The 14,334-nt window shown below is 43.8% G+C and overlaps 1 protein-coding gene across 11 annotated transcripts in view; it reads left to right on the forward strand.

The window, feature by feature from the left end:
• TBL1XR1 (TBL1X/Y related 1) overlaps positions 1-14,334 on the forward strand; it is a 216,194-nt gene that overhangs the window by 138,668 nt on the left and 63,192 nt on the right. For 5 of the 11 annotated variants that reach the window (XM_075938005.2, XM_075938003.2, XM_075938004.2 and 2 more), the window contains one exon: positions 4,880-4,947. The exons of the other annotated variants lie outside the window; for them this stretch is intronic. The gene's annotated coding sequence lies outside the window, so the exon portion shown is untranslated. The remainder of the gene's footprint in view (positions 1-4,879; positions 4,948-14,334) is intronic. 11 annotated transcript variants of the gene reach the window in all.

The raw sequence follows: 14,334 nt of genomic DNA on the forward strand, positions 1-14,334 counted from the left end.
CAAGTAGGAGGTAGCCCTGGCTGAGTAGGGGCTGGTACATTCAGTGTCTCCCTCGCCCCATGTAAACAGTTTTGGGTGTCTGGTCAGTAGGTATGACTTTACACCATCTTTGACTGGATGTTCTGGTTGACAATTGGCCCACTAACCGCTCTACTGCTACTATCCTCAAAGAATTTACAATCTAAAATACAGACACACTGAAAACTGAACAAACTGGAAAATTACGTAGTTGTTTTTGGTTTTGGTTTTTTTGAGAAGGCAAGGATGATGTTGCCTTTACTTCCTCCTTTTTATAATCAGCTCACTCCTGGACTTTATCAAGGACACAAAAGTCAGGTAGTAGTCTATAATTAGTAATTTTTATCAAGTATTTAAAAGGCTAGAGGTGAACTTACTGATTGAAATTGTGAAGTGTAGTTAAAGGAGCATAAATCAGGAGCACCACTGAAGTTGGCCGAGTTACTGTCCTAGACTGAATCAGTGTAAATTACACCAGCACATGGTGTGTTTATGGCCTGTTTGAGAGACACATTTTTGCTTAGTCACTCTTAAAATTTTGTTGAATCAGTGTGCCTTTTACCTAGTCCCTGTTCCGCCTTTTCTGTGCAAATCAGTTGTCTGTAAAGAGGTTTCCCATTGTTGTACTAATGGGGGCTAATTGATGGATGAATTTCCAGTTTTCTGTGTCCAATTTTATTTGTGTATGCTCTATGGGGAATTGTAGAGAAGATAAGGATTCCTTTCAAACCAGCTTCTGCTTTCCTTTCAAGCCTCCCTGATCTGTCTTGTTTGGCATCACCACAGTGAACAATAAAAAACTCAGTGTTGTAACTAAAAATGTGGAAGTTAGTAACTTCTATAAACATTACAAACCCTTGCTTTTCCTTTTTTGCTTAGACAAAAGGCTCATTATCTCATTAATGATCTTAGTTTATGAAGATTCAGCCTGGAGTTAAATTTTATATCTGAGATTTAAACAATGTTTTAGTGTTAACTTTTTTGAAGTCTGCTTTAGCAGCACTAGTAGGTGCTGATGCTATACAATTCACATCTCCAGACAAGTTCACAGGAAGTCATCAGAAAAATAGATATTAATCTCTAGGAGAAAAATATAATTACATTGGTTATGAGGTCAGAACCCTTCCTTTCACTCATGAGCCACTATGGATAAGCATTGCCAGAACCAATAACTAGTGACAATTTTAAAGACCGCTGTGGCACAAACATCAGGATTAGTAATGGGTATGCTGCATTATACTATTGGAAATCTGTGAATCTCTATTTTACAGTGGTAACATTTTCGTCAAGCCCTGTTCAGTCAAAATAGTTGTAATTTTAAGTGTTATTGGTCTCTGTATCCTTAAAAGCATGCAGTTGTGAGTGTTGCTGTTGTTCCTGGTTTTTTTCCCCTTCCCCTCTTGAATTTCAGTATCATTTTAGAAGCCATTGCCGCAGACTTCTAGAGGTAGAAAACAAGGTCTCAGTCCTGCGTTTGGCCCCATTCAGAAGGGCCCAATTGCATAAGAACCCAAGTGTTGTATTGCCTCTGAAAGTTTTATACCCAGTTTTCAAGTGGTATAAAGCAGTAATCTTTAACTCTAGTGTCTCATTTAATAATAGCTGCAAACATCATGTCAGAATTGAAGTGGGTGTATGAATTACATATCTGTTAACATTTAATTTATATGTTACGGACATGTTTGCACTCTGAGCATATGAACAAATCGGTGCATGGAAATTATATAAAAATACATATGAATTAGGGATGTAAAAATGTGTTTAAAAATGTAACTGTGTAACTGCAACAGTTCATAGCGGTTAGTTACATGTGCTGTGGGCTCTGCAGCTGGCTCCCTTGGAGCTAGTGTGTAACTAGCAGCAGTGGGGAGGGGGGGGGAGGAAGAGGTGAAGGGTGGCTGGACCCGCCATGAACAGGGGCTGCTCCTTTGGGTCCCAGAGGCCTGGAGCAGCCCTCTGTCTTGGGTGGGCAGGGAGCTGCTCCATCTCCTACTGATTAAGGATGAGATTTACTGGTTAGCCAGTTAACCTTTTACATCCTTAATATAAACACGTCATTGTGTGCTAGTGCCAGCTCAGTAAAATTAACCCTCATCTATTTCTTACTCCGTTCTTTCCATAGACTTTAACTGGTGTCTGGAATGCCAAACGGGGAATGATAGCTGTTGGCTTTTTTATCTCCTGTTACGAAGTTTAGGAATGAGCCATGCTTGTGCAACCCCTTATCTGGATGGTCATTGATTTCGATTACAAAGTATTAACTAGACCTCTTGGGAAATTTAAGAACGTCTGATCATTGATTGCTGTTTAAAAATGAGGTATATTTTTGTCATTCAGAACCAAAACCAGCATTCTGGTTCAAATGCTGATAAAAGATTTAGGTATTTTAGAGGTCAGTGGTAATTGTTTTAGAATGGAAATTTTGGAATACTAAATGCCCACTGATGTATTTCCTTCCATGTTTTCAGTGCTTGATATATAGTACCTTTGGGAAGGATGTCTTATCTGTAATGTCTTTTTTTCTATTTTATGGCTTTTAGTCCTGCTTAGCTCAGTCTCTAGAAAATAATTAGCATTCATACCCATTAGCTACTCATTTTGAACTTTTTGCCTTGAACTTTGGCCAAAATTATCATGAGTATTCCATTACAAATTGTTCTTTTACTACTAATCTGATCCCAGTCTCACTGAAAACAGCATTTTTCTGAAACCCAGAGATTATTTCTACTATCCTGTCTACTCAACCATAAGCAAGTTCTCCTTTTTCCTCCTCAGCCCTCATTTCTTCCAGCCCCCAATTCTATATCAGTATATTCCTAGTGAATTGATTCTGTTTGTGGCAGGGACCACTACTTGCAATATATGCCCCACAGTTCCACACTCATGAAAACATACAATCATTCCAGTACAGATAGATGGATAGATACATCCACAATTTGGATCACTGGATTACTTTTAAGGAGTTTCTAAGGATAGGTTTACATTAGGGGAGGGGAAAAGGTTGCCTTAGGTATGCAACTCCATCTACGTAAATAACATAGCTGCAGTCGATGTACCTTAAGCTGAACTTGACACCCTCTCCACAGTGGGAGGTCAGTGGGGGAAACGTTCTTTCTCGGTGTTCGATTTAGTGGGTCTTTATTACACCTGCCAAATCAAACCCTGGAAGATCAATTGCCAGGGCATCGATCCTCCGGTAAGTGGAGACGTGGCCACAGTCTCAGAGACTTTTGTGGTGCTGCTAACCTCCACATGGACTCTTTACAGTCCTTTTACCTAGAACATTATACCCTAAAGCAGTGATCTCCAACCTTTTTAAGAACGAGATCACTTTTTGAATTTAAGTGCAATCTAAGATCTACCTCAGATCCAAATACCCTTGCCCCACCTCTTTTGTATCCCTTCTCTAAGGCCCCTCCCCGCTCACTCTGTCCTCCCTCCCATCCTCCCTCACTTTCACCAGGCTGGGGCAGAGGGTTGGGGTGCAGGCTCTGGTCTTGGCTTAAGGGATCTGGAGTGTGAGAGGGACTCTGAGCTGAGCTTGGGGCAGGCTGTTAGGGTACCGGAGGGGGTTCTAGGTGCAGGCTCTGGAAGGGCATTTGGATATAGGTGTGTTCGGGACTGGGGCTTGGTGTGTAAGAGGGGGTTCATGATTGGGGTGGGCTCCAGCTGGTCACTCATTACCTCAGGTGGCTCCTGGGTGGTGGTACAGTGGGGCTAAGACAGGCTCACCCCTACACTGGCCCTGCACCACTCTCAAAAGTAGCCAGCAAACTCCATCTCAAGTCCTGTTGTGCCCCTCTCTGCTCTGTGGAGATATAATGCAGGGTGGGAGGGGGAGCATCTTGACATCAGCACCCCTCCTTTCCTTCCCTGCGCCTTCACAGCAAGTAGGAGGCTCCTAAGGGGACAGCTCCAAGGCAAAGGGCAGAAGTTGAGCAGCAGTGGGGGGAGAAGCAGCTGAAGTGCTGCCACTTGATAGCTGCTTGGCCAAAGCAGTCAGGATCACCTGTCAGAGGCTCCAAGACCTACCAGCAGATCCTGATCTACTGGTTGGTGACCACTGCCCTAAAGAATTCACATGCTTTACCTTTGCTCGATTTGTGAAGCATGGAGACTACTTAAAGTCCATATCTAAACTGTTGAAACAGTTAAAGTAAACACTTAGCCATGGATTCGCAACACATATCCTCTAGGATATAATGTTAATTTATTTTGTACAACATAAATAGCTCTGTGACAGAGGAACCAATTTTTTTCTTGGCAGCTTTATATTTTAACCTCTCTACCTGTACTATACCTCTGGAAATTCCTGTATAAAATATTGTCAAACTGGAAATGAAGTATAAGAGATGAAAATATCAGAAACATAAAGTAATAAAAACTATAAGAAAACATCCATGTTAGCATATTGTTTTTGTCACCTTGGAGAATATTTTTCCATTATAGTCTGCACTAAAGTAAGTTGTATTGGTACCTAGACTTTGGTAATGATTTAGTTGGATTGTTGTAAAATTCTAGGTAGTCATCCTTAAATAGTCAGAGTGAATGGAATTTTTTGGCACTTGTCGTATTCTACCCTGAAACTAACGGTTGGGGTTTTTTATTACAAAAGCAGGAGGAAAGAATAGAGTAAAAAAGAAAGTTTCAAAAGAAAAATAATGTATACTTCTAAAGTAAATTAAGATTTGTATGTAATATATGTTTTCCCCTAAGTGTATATGGTGATAGCTAGGAAACTATGAATGTTGCTTTAATAGAATAAATAAAAAGACTAGGAGAAAAATATTTGTCTTATACTTTTTCCATCACTTTCAAATAAATATTGACAGAAAGTATCATAATATGGTTTGTGTTACAGGTGGTGTAATACCAAGGGCTGTACTGCTGCCACATCACAATTTTGTGAGGTTTCAGAGAGTAGTTCTGGTAAGGACACTCAATGATTTATATATTTGTTTTTAAATAGAGGTGGAATATTATTTTGGTATAAATTGGTATCAGACATTATATGCATTCACTTAATTAGTTAGGTATTAATTTTTTGCAGTCTGCTGAAATTTTACATTATGTATTTTTATTTAACAGCTCCTTTGGAGCTTTTATGTTCTAATGTATAAATCCATAATTAGCTCCATGAGAGCTGTTATAACAGGTCAGTTCATAGTATGGAAATGCTATTAAATAGACCTTTGACAAAACAAGTTGCAGCAGCTGTATTGTTACCTTGAAATATGGAGTCATCATCATAATATGGATTTGCTTTGTACCTTATTTTTTAATGTTTTGTACACAGGATACTGCACATCATCTACAGAACGTATATTTCAAGTGTTACAGCTTTAGCTGGTTAAAAATAATAATTGCAGAGGTCATATTTACTGTACCATTACTAGTTCCATTTTCCCCCAGTTCTCATGTGCTCTACAGTAATGTTTTTTGGTTTTGATTTTTTAAAAATATGTATATAAATGAAGACAGTCTCTCTTGACCTCTTGAATTTTTCTTTAACCTGCTTCTCGTATTCTGTGTCTGTTCATGGCCAGAATCATAAAAGAGATGAGATTATCACACTTTTTTAATAAAGGGAAGATGGTTTCTGAACTATGTACCAATAGCAAAGTTCATGGAGTGTGTGAGAACACAATTGTACTTGTTCTTACAGCAGTAGGTAACTGAAATTTTCAATATACACTGTATGCTGTAAGTTAACAAATATATTGTGCTTGTAGCAGATATCTTTTCCTCACCATCTATTATAGTTTACAGTAAAGAATCTGAAGATTCTGGGGAATAATCTTATCGACACTAAAAGATAAAAGCTGGTTGTTTTAACGAGCCATCTCAAGTGCATAGTTTAGAAGAACAGAGGAGAGAATCTTGATACGTGAAGTATCTTGTTACTGGCCGTAATCCCAGCAAAACTCTTGAGCAATTAATTGAAATCAAAGGGGCTACTACTGTGCGTTCATTGAGAATTCCAAATGGGGTCACCTATTGTTTGTGATTTAAAGAGAAAAAAGAAGGGGGAAGTAGGAAGATCTTAAGGTGCGGACGTAGGATTTGTTGGCAATGGGTGGTGCTGAGGCCCATAGGGTAGGAATGAGGACAGGGATTTCCATTTGTAGATTTGTGCTGGTCAGGATCAAGAGGGAAGGAGTTTTCCTGGTTATCACTGAATTGTTCATATAAAACTCATCAGATTGAGATTAAATTTGGGCATGATTGTATGCACAGTGTCTGTTTTTCAACATGCAGTTATGTTTAGTAGAGTATTGAATATGTACACAGGCATACTAGCACAGATGATAACATGCACTTCTACACTCTGTGATTTCTGAGTTTCAGGGTATGGGAAGACATGCCCCTCAGAGTTATATCAAAGTAAAGTAGAATAATGAATTGAGCAACATTAATCAGCTATTCTTTTTCTTTATCCTCATGCATCCTCAGGTGCATAGGGTCTCTGTCATTTATTTGGATCTTGTGCTGATCAGTTAAGGTTTCTGTCATGTTGATGGATTTAGCTTTGTTCTGTATTGTTCTGCATATTGTTTCTCTAGGTTGCCCTCTTTTTCTCTTTCCAGAGGGTATACATTTTATTACTGTGAAAGTCATGTTGGTACCATCCTTAAAGCATGCCCTAAATTGCAATTTTTTACCATATTTCAGTTTTAAAAAGGCTCGTCCTAATTAGAATTTCTGATGTTGCGAGAAGCACTTTCAAATGGATTCTGAATATCTACTGCGGGCATTTTACTTTGGAATGAATTAGTCTCAATTTCTGTTGTAGACTTTAGTAACTGTGCTCCATAAAGGAGAACAAAGGATAATGTGATATGTAATTCATATTTTTATGTCCATACCAATCAACCTACATTTCCAAGTTTATGAAAGCTGTTTGCTATGTTTGATATTTGTTGTATGACTTTTAGCATGGTGCCACTGTCATTGCACATCTCACTCTCTAGACAGGTGAAATGACTGTTTTCTTTTACTGTTTATTCTTCCACTCCAGGAATATGTACACTGGCGGGTTCTTGCACAAGAACACGTCCACACTGCCATATGCTTTTGCACAAGAGCATCCATGGCAGTGTGGACACTCTCTTGTGCAAGAAAGCTCTGATGGCCATTTTAGCCATAGAGCTTTCTTGCGCAAGAAACCCCTGCCGCACGTTCACATTGCCTTCTTGTGCAAGAGCTCCTGCTCAAGAGGGCTTACACCTATTAGAAAAGAGCACAGCTCTTGCGCAAGAAGCCCTCTCTTCTGATGCCGTACTGTAAATCTTCTTGCACAAGAGCAGGTGGGCAGTGTGGATGCTCTGCGGGTTCTTGTGCAAGAACGGCCATTCTTGCACAAGAACCTGCCAGTGTAGACATAGCCTAAGGCAGTGGTCCCCAACCGTTTGGGGTTGCCGGGCGCCAGGGGGCGTGGCCGTTCGCCCGCCGGGCGCCCGGGGGGGCGGGGGCCCCCCCATAGCCGCATTCCGGGGCCGGCGCTCTCCCCTCAAGCGCCGCGCGCCCGGGGCCGGCGCTCTCTCCCTCTCCTCCCCCAAGCGCCGCGCGCCCGGGGCCGGCGCTGGCGCTCTCTCCCTCAAGCGCAGCGTGCCCGGGGCCGGCGCTCTCCCCCAAGCGCCGTGCGCCCGGGGCCGGCGCTCTCTCCCCCATGCGCCGCGCGCCCGGGGCCGGCGCTCTCTCCCTCAAGCGCCGCGCGCCCGGGGCCGGCGCTGGCGCTCTCTCCCTCAAGCGCAGTGTGCCCGGGGCCGGCGCTCTCCCCCAAGCGCCGCGCGCCCGGGGCCGGCGCTCTCTCCCCCAAGCGCCGCGCGCCCGGGCCGGCGCTGGCGCTCTCTCCCCCAAGCGCCGCGCGCTCGGGGCCGGCGCTCTCTCCCCCAAGCGCCGCGCGCCCGGGGCCGGCGCTCTCTCCCCCAAGCGCCGCGCGCCCGGGGCCGGCGCTCTCTCCCCCAAGCGCCGCGCGCCCGGGGCCGGCGCTCTCTCCCCCAAGCGCCGCGCGGCTCTCTCCCCCAAGCGCCGCGCGCCCGGGGCCAGCGCTCTCTCCCCCAAGCGCCGCGCACCCGGGGCCAGCGCTAGCGCTTTCTCCCCCCCCCCCCCATGCGCCGCGGGGGGTGAATCCGCGGCGCCCCCAGGCCCGGCGCTCACAGTGTGCCACGCGCCCGAGGCCGGCTCTGGCATCGCGCATGCGCCACGTGCCCGGGGCCAGGCCAGCCTAAGGGTTACTTTTAGAATCCTGAAAGTCTTTTTTTTTCTTTCCTTTGTTGATGAAGACACCAACTTGTTTTGCTTGAATTGCCAACAGCTTTCCTTCTTCGAATGCTTGCTCATGTCCATTTAACATGGGTGCCTGTCACATGCATGGGTGCTGGAAGATTTTCCCTAAGCAGTTTCCATAGGGGCTGGGGTCCCCAGTGTCCTCTGGAGTGTCACATGCATGCTACACCTCCCCTCTTCCTCCCCCCACCCTCCTTACTGCCAATGATGATGCTTGGAACAGCATGCTCCAGCCTTGGCTGCAGCAAGCAGTCCATTTGCATTCTTGATAGTTCTACATGATCTGCTAAGTACCTGTAAATTATTGGACTTTCATTCTTCTGAAGAGATTCTGCTGGGGGCATCGTATGCCCAGGTCCCCTGGCTTCAAAGCCCAGGCATCATGTCACAGGCCCATGCCAGTCAGTGATCAGCATGCTAACTGCCTGTGTTGCCTCGGAGAATATGTCTTGGACAACTGTCGCATTTTCAGGTCCTTCCATCCAGAATTATCGAAGAGTGAAGCATTCGTCTTACAGTGCTGTTAGTGGAGTTCACACTTGCCCCACAGGATCAGCAGTCTGACTCAGCACGGAGCATCGGTGCCTTGGTGCTCGGCACTGGTCATCATCCATGGCACTGGGTAGGCCTGCTAAGAAGCTGGGCCAGAGACAAGTTCCCTCGTAAGGATTAAGAGGAAGAAGAGTGACCAATCAGCGGACAGGCCGGAAAAGCCTCAAAAGGCACTGAACCCTGCGTTTGAGTCACCTTCATCAGTGCTGTCAATGTCAGCACTGCCAGTGCTGTCCCGGGGCACAGCATGGCTGCCATCTCAGTGGAAGGTACAGTAGTGTCCATGGACTCCCTGGTGCTTACCGGTACAGCCCCAGCATATCCACTCGGACGCTGGATACTCGGTCCACCTATCACCCTCGGTGCTGCCAAGGTCCCGTAAGTCTCAAGGGGGCGCGCACACACACACAGTCTTGTTGTTGCTTAGTTTCTAGCTTGTTGCTCCCTTATCTTCACTGGCCAGGTGAGTTAGATGAGGGAGCGGAAGTAAGGAGCTGGGCTTCTGTCGGTCCGGACCTGTGCTTCGATGTTGACAAAACAACACTCAGTTCTATAGTTTTGTATCCATCTTTTTTTATGTTTTAGTTCATAGATCTTGTGCTGTCCTACTGCCCCAGGACACTGTGGGTATGTCTACACAGCAAAGTTATTTTGGAATAATGTCTTTTTTTTCTGAAATAACTATGCGAGCATCTACACAGCATTTCCATTATTTTTTCAAAATAAGATGGCTTATTCCAACTTCTGTAAACCTCATTTTACGAAGAATAATGCCTATTCTGCAATAGCTATTTCAAAATAACGTGTGGATAGACTTTCTGCTTCTGCTGTTTCAAAATAGAATGGCCCTGGTGATTGGCTAAGTTATTCCTCCTGGGGCTCTAAATCGAGATAGCACGTCTACATTAGGGAAGCCTCCTCGGACTAATTTTGGGGCTTCCCTGCAATATAGATGTGCTATTTTGAAATGAGCTATTTTGGAATAACTATTCCAGAATAGCTTATTCCGGAATAACTGTGCAGAGTAGGCGTAGCCTGTATGACCATGAGTTATCAGTTAATGGCAGATGGGACTTGGATCTTTTTTTCTGGATGGAGCTTTTGTTTTTCTCTTTCTTGGGTGGGTTCTTTTGTAGGGCTCACCTGCATTTTCTTCAGCCAGCAAGGTGGTGGTGGTAGCTGGTCTTCCGGCATGCTGGCTGGATTCAGGGACTGATTCCTTTACACACCCACCCACCCACATTCACACTTTTACATAGACACACACCTACTTTAAACAGAGTAAATACAGTACAAAGTTTAAAATGGGGTTTCAGTTAAATATATACAAAAAAATTAACAGATTTTCAAAGGCAATTCTTAATAGGTTACTAACAAATTAATTCAAATACCATTCATAAAAATTTGGCCACAATCATTTCCATCATGTACTATATAAACAGACAAGGAGGTATCTGCTCCCCAGAGCTCTGCAAGGAAGCTATGAGACTCTAGAAGTTTTGTGTCCTGCATGGCATCATGCTAGAGGCCCATCACCTCCCAGGGGTTCAGAATGCAATCACAGATAATCTCAGCAGAGTTCTCCTCTCACCACGAGTGAGCTCTGTATCCCAAGGTGACTGTCTTCCTCTTCCATGACTGAAGCTCTCCTCTAGTGGACCTCTTTGCAACAAGAGACAATGTGAAATGCAGCCAGTTCTGCTCCCGGTTTACCCTCGAATGGAGCTCTCTTCCTGTACCTGTGGTCAGAGGGTCTCCTCTGCGTCTTCCCTCTGTTTCCCCTCATTGACAAAGACCTGCAAAAGGTCAAAAGAGACAAGGCGATGGTGATCTCGTTGTGCTGGCTTGGCCTTGCCAGCATTGGTTCGGGGCACTGATGAAACTGGTGTCCTGTACACCCAGATGGCTACTCTGAGACAGGACTTGCTCTCCCAGGATTGGGGTGCTTACTTCACCTGAACCTCAGCTTGCTCCACCTGACCGTGTGGTTCATCCATTGTTGAACCCCCAGGAACTAGAGTGTTGGGGCAACGTTCAGAGGGTTCTTCTCAAGAGTTGAAAGCTCTCAATGTGGTCCACCTATGCTGCCAAATGCACTCGTTTCTCCACATAGGTGCAGCAACGGCAGGTTATCCTAGCAAAGCTTCCCTTCATGAGCTCCTGGACTCCTTGCTCCACCTAAAGTGGCAAGGCCTTTCTTTAGCCACCATTAGAGTCCACCTGTTGTCAAGTTGCTTGTTTCATCCGCCCATAGAAAGCCATTCGGTATTCTCCCATGATGTCACCTCCCAGATCCTGAGAGGCCTGGAACACTTCTACCCTGAGGCCAGAGAACTTTTCCTGCAGTGCGTCCTGAACCTGGTCTTGGCACAGCTCACAGGACCTCCTTTCAAGCCTATGGCCATGTATCCTTTGTTGCTGCTCTCCGTAAAGGTAGCCTCCTGATTTCCATCACTTTGGCTTAAGTGGGTGTTGGAGCTCTGAGCACTGACATCAGACCCATCATATACCTGAGTCTTCAAGGATAAGGCCCAGCTGCGGCCTCATCTGGCCTTTTTTGCCAGGTGGTCTCTTATCTTCTTTGTGGACCAGGACATTTTTCAGCTCATCTTCTACCCAAAGGCTCATGTGAACAATGAGGAAAGACGCTTTCACACATTGGATGTGCTCCATGCTCTGGCCTTTTACCTGGAGAAGACACATACCTTTTGCAGATCCACACAGCTTTATGTGGACTATGCAGAGCGCAGGAGGGGTTCCCCAATTTCCTCCCAGTGATTGTTCAAATGGATCACTTCTTGCATCTGCATGTGCTACGCGTTGTCAGAGACCCAACCACTGGAGTTGATTTTAGGGTCCACTTCACTAGGGCTTGGGCTTCCTCATGTGCTTACCTTGCACATGTTCTGATCTAGGACATTTGTTGAGTGGCAACGAGGTCGTCGGTACATAAATTCACATCTCCTTATGCCATCACGCAGCAGGCTAGTGAAGATTCCATGTTTGGCAGGGCTATATTGCAGTCTGCATTCCCATATCTCTTACCCACCTCCACAGACACTGCTTACAGTCACCTATGTTGAATGGACATGAGCAACCACTCGAAGAAAAGACAGTTACTTGTTCTGTAACTGGTGTTCTTTGAGATGTGTTGTTCATGTCCATTCAATCTCCTGCTCTCCTCCCCTCTTTTGGAGTTCTGGCAAGAAGGAACTGAGGAGGGAGGGGTCAAGGGGCACCCTATATATTGAAGCATGCATGCGCCATGCCCGGGGGCACTGGGGACCCTGGCTCCTACAAGTACTGCTTAGGGAAAAACTTTTGGCACCGGTGCACGTGGCAGGCACACACATCTATGTTGAATGGACATTAGCAACACATCTTGAAGAACACCAGTTACAGAACAAGTAACTTGTCTTTTCCTTTAAGTGATACATTGAACTAAGGAGAAAACTGTCATCACCAAAAACAAGGTAGCGCAGTTGTGCTTTGTCATTTGTCCATAAAATTACTCTGTTGTTGCCTTCTGCAATTATTTTCCTCATGATGCAGTCAATGACCAGTGCAAACAATAGTGGGGATATAAAAGACCATTGTTTTACACCATTGACTTATGTTGTCACTATCTCCAATTACACGTTCAGTGTTGTATAGCTCTTTGGTGATTCTGATTATTTTGGATGGTATTTCATAGTGTCTGTAATTTTTTAAACCCTTTCTATTACTCCTTCATAAGCCTTCTGGAAATCCATAAAATTTAGCACAGGAGATCCTTGACATTCATCAGTTACTTCTGTAATATATCTGAGAACAAAAGCATGGTCTGCACATATCTTAGGGTCTAAAACCTAGATGTTCCTTGTAAGTGGAAGATCTGTTTGTTTCTGATATCTTCCTCATGATGTTTCCCATGATTTTCCAGGCACTGAAAGTAATGTGATTCCTCTTCATTTATTTTAGTTGGTAAGATCTCCTCCTTTGGCAATTTCCTTATAAAGCCACTCTTCTACCTCTGTGGGGTTCTTTTCTTTTATTACATAATCAAACCCCCAAACCAAGGAAAGTTTAGAGGACAGTCCATTACTTTTTTTAAAAAAGTATCAATTCAGTAATGTTATATTTTCCCAACTGCTGTCCCATTTTTGAATTTACTGTTTCCGTTATGATATCACCTAAATCAGTATCAAGCCCAAGTCGTATGTCTTCATCATGTATTTCTAGTAGATTGCTTGGGGTTGGTCTATTTAAAACAGCCCAAAAAAGTTCTGACAATTTTTTCCCTATCTTCTTTATCTATACTACGAGTCATTTCATTTGCATCTGTAGTAGAGCCTCCACTTCTGCTAAAGTTTACTGGTAGCTGTTTAATTATCGTATACAGCATTGTAAGATCACCTCTTTAGCAAGCATTTTCAACCTCTTTGATATTTTCTATCAATATGCCCTTTTAGCTCTTCTAATGTTCCTTTTAATCTTCCTATTGAAACTTCTGTATGTTTCTTACCACTTGTTTGCCTTTTCACATGCATTCTCTTAGTCCGTGTGAGTTTTTTGCTTTATGCTTTTTTTTTAAACTGATTTCTAAGTAGCATTGCTAATTCATTCTTGCATTTTAGATTTCATTGTTGTTGGAATCAGCTCTTTCTAGATAGCAGTCTTCGATTTTCTTTCCCACAGAGTATCAGTGTCCATTTTCTTCAATTAACTTTATTAGAAAAATGGAGCCTGTTCTTCAGTTGAAGCCAAAAAGCACTTTGAGTCTTTTAATTGTGCACTCTTGATGTGTGGTCTTAGTTTAACCTTCTCCATTCTATGGAACTTGATATTCAACTTAGTCATAAGAAGACTGTGGTCAGTGCCCACATCTGCTACACTGTACACATCTACATCTGCCAGTGAGCTGTGAAAAATTACTGAAATGCAGAAGTTTTATGTCTGGTTCCGTATAGTACTGTCTGGGGAATTCCGTATCATGCTGTAGGTTTCCTTATGAGGAAATACTGTTCCACCTATCCCTTGGTTGTTTACACTGCAAATTTCTACTAACTGTTCACAATTTTGGTTCACGTCCAAATCCCTGCTGCACTTGCCCATAACTTTATCCTATCCATCCTCGTTACTGCCAATACTCACATTAAATTTACCCATAGCCACTAGGATATCATATTTGGGGACATGGGATAAGACATCTTTATAAGAAATCCTAAAATTTACTCATCTGACGTTTTGTTCCATGGTACGTAACGTTCTATGACTGATAGTTTAAAGAATCTAGCTAAACTTGAGCTCTAATCTTCCATTGGCTGATTCCCACCTGGTCAGTGCCTGCTCCGCTTTATTCATCATTAGGATTGCTATGACAGCTTCATGTCTACTACCCATGTTCATGGTATAGGTGATGTCTTCGTTGTTTCTCTGGCATGTAGTTTGTTTGAACTTGTTCATCTACACTTGCTTGATACAAGGGTATCAAGA

Source organism: Pelodiscus sinensis, chromosome 10, assembly GCF_052426305.1.
Source record: "Pelodiscus sinensis isolate ZL-2025 chromosome 10, ASM5242630v1, whole genome shotgun sequence".
NCBI classification, from domain to species: domain Eukaryota; kingdom Metazoa; phylum Chordata; order Testudines; family Trionychidae; genus Pelodiscus; species Pelodiscus sinensis.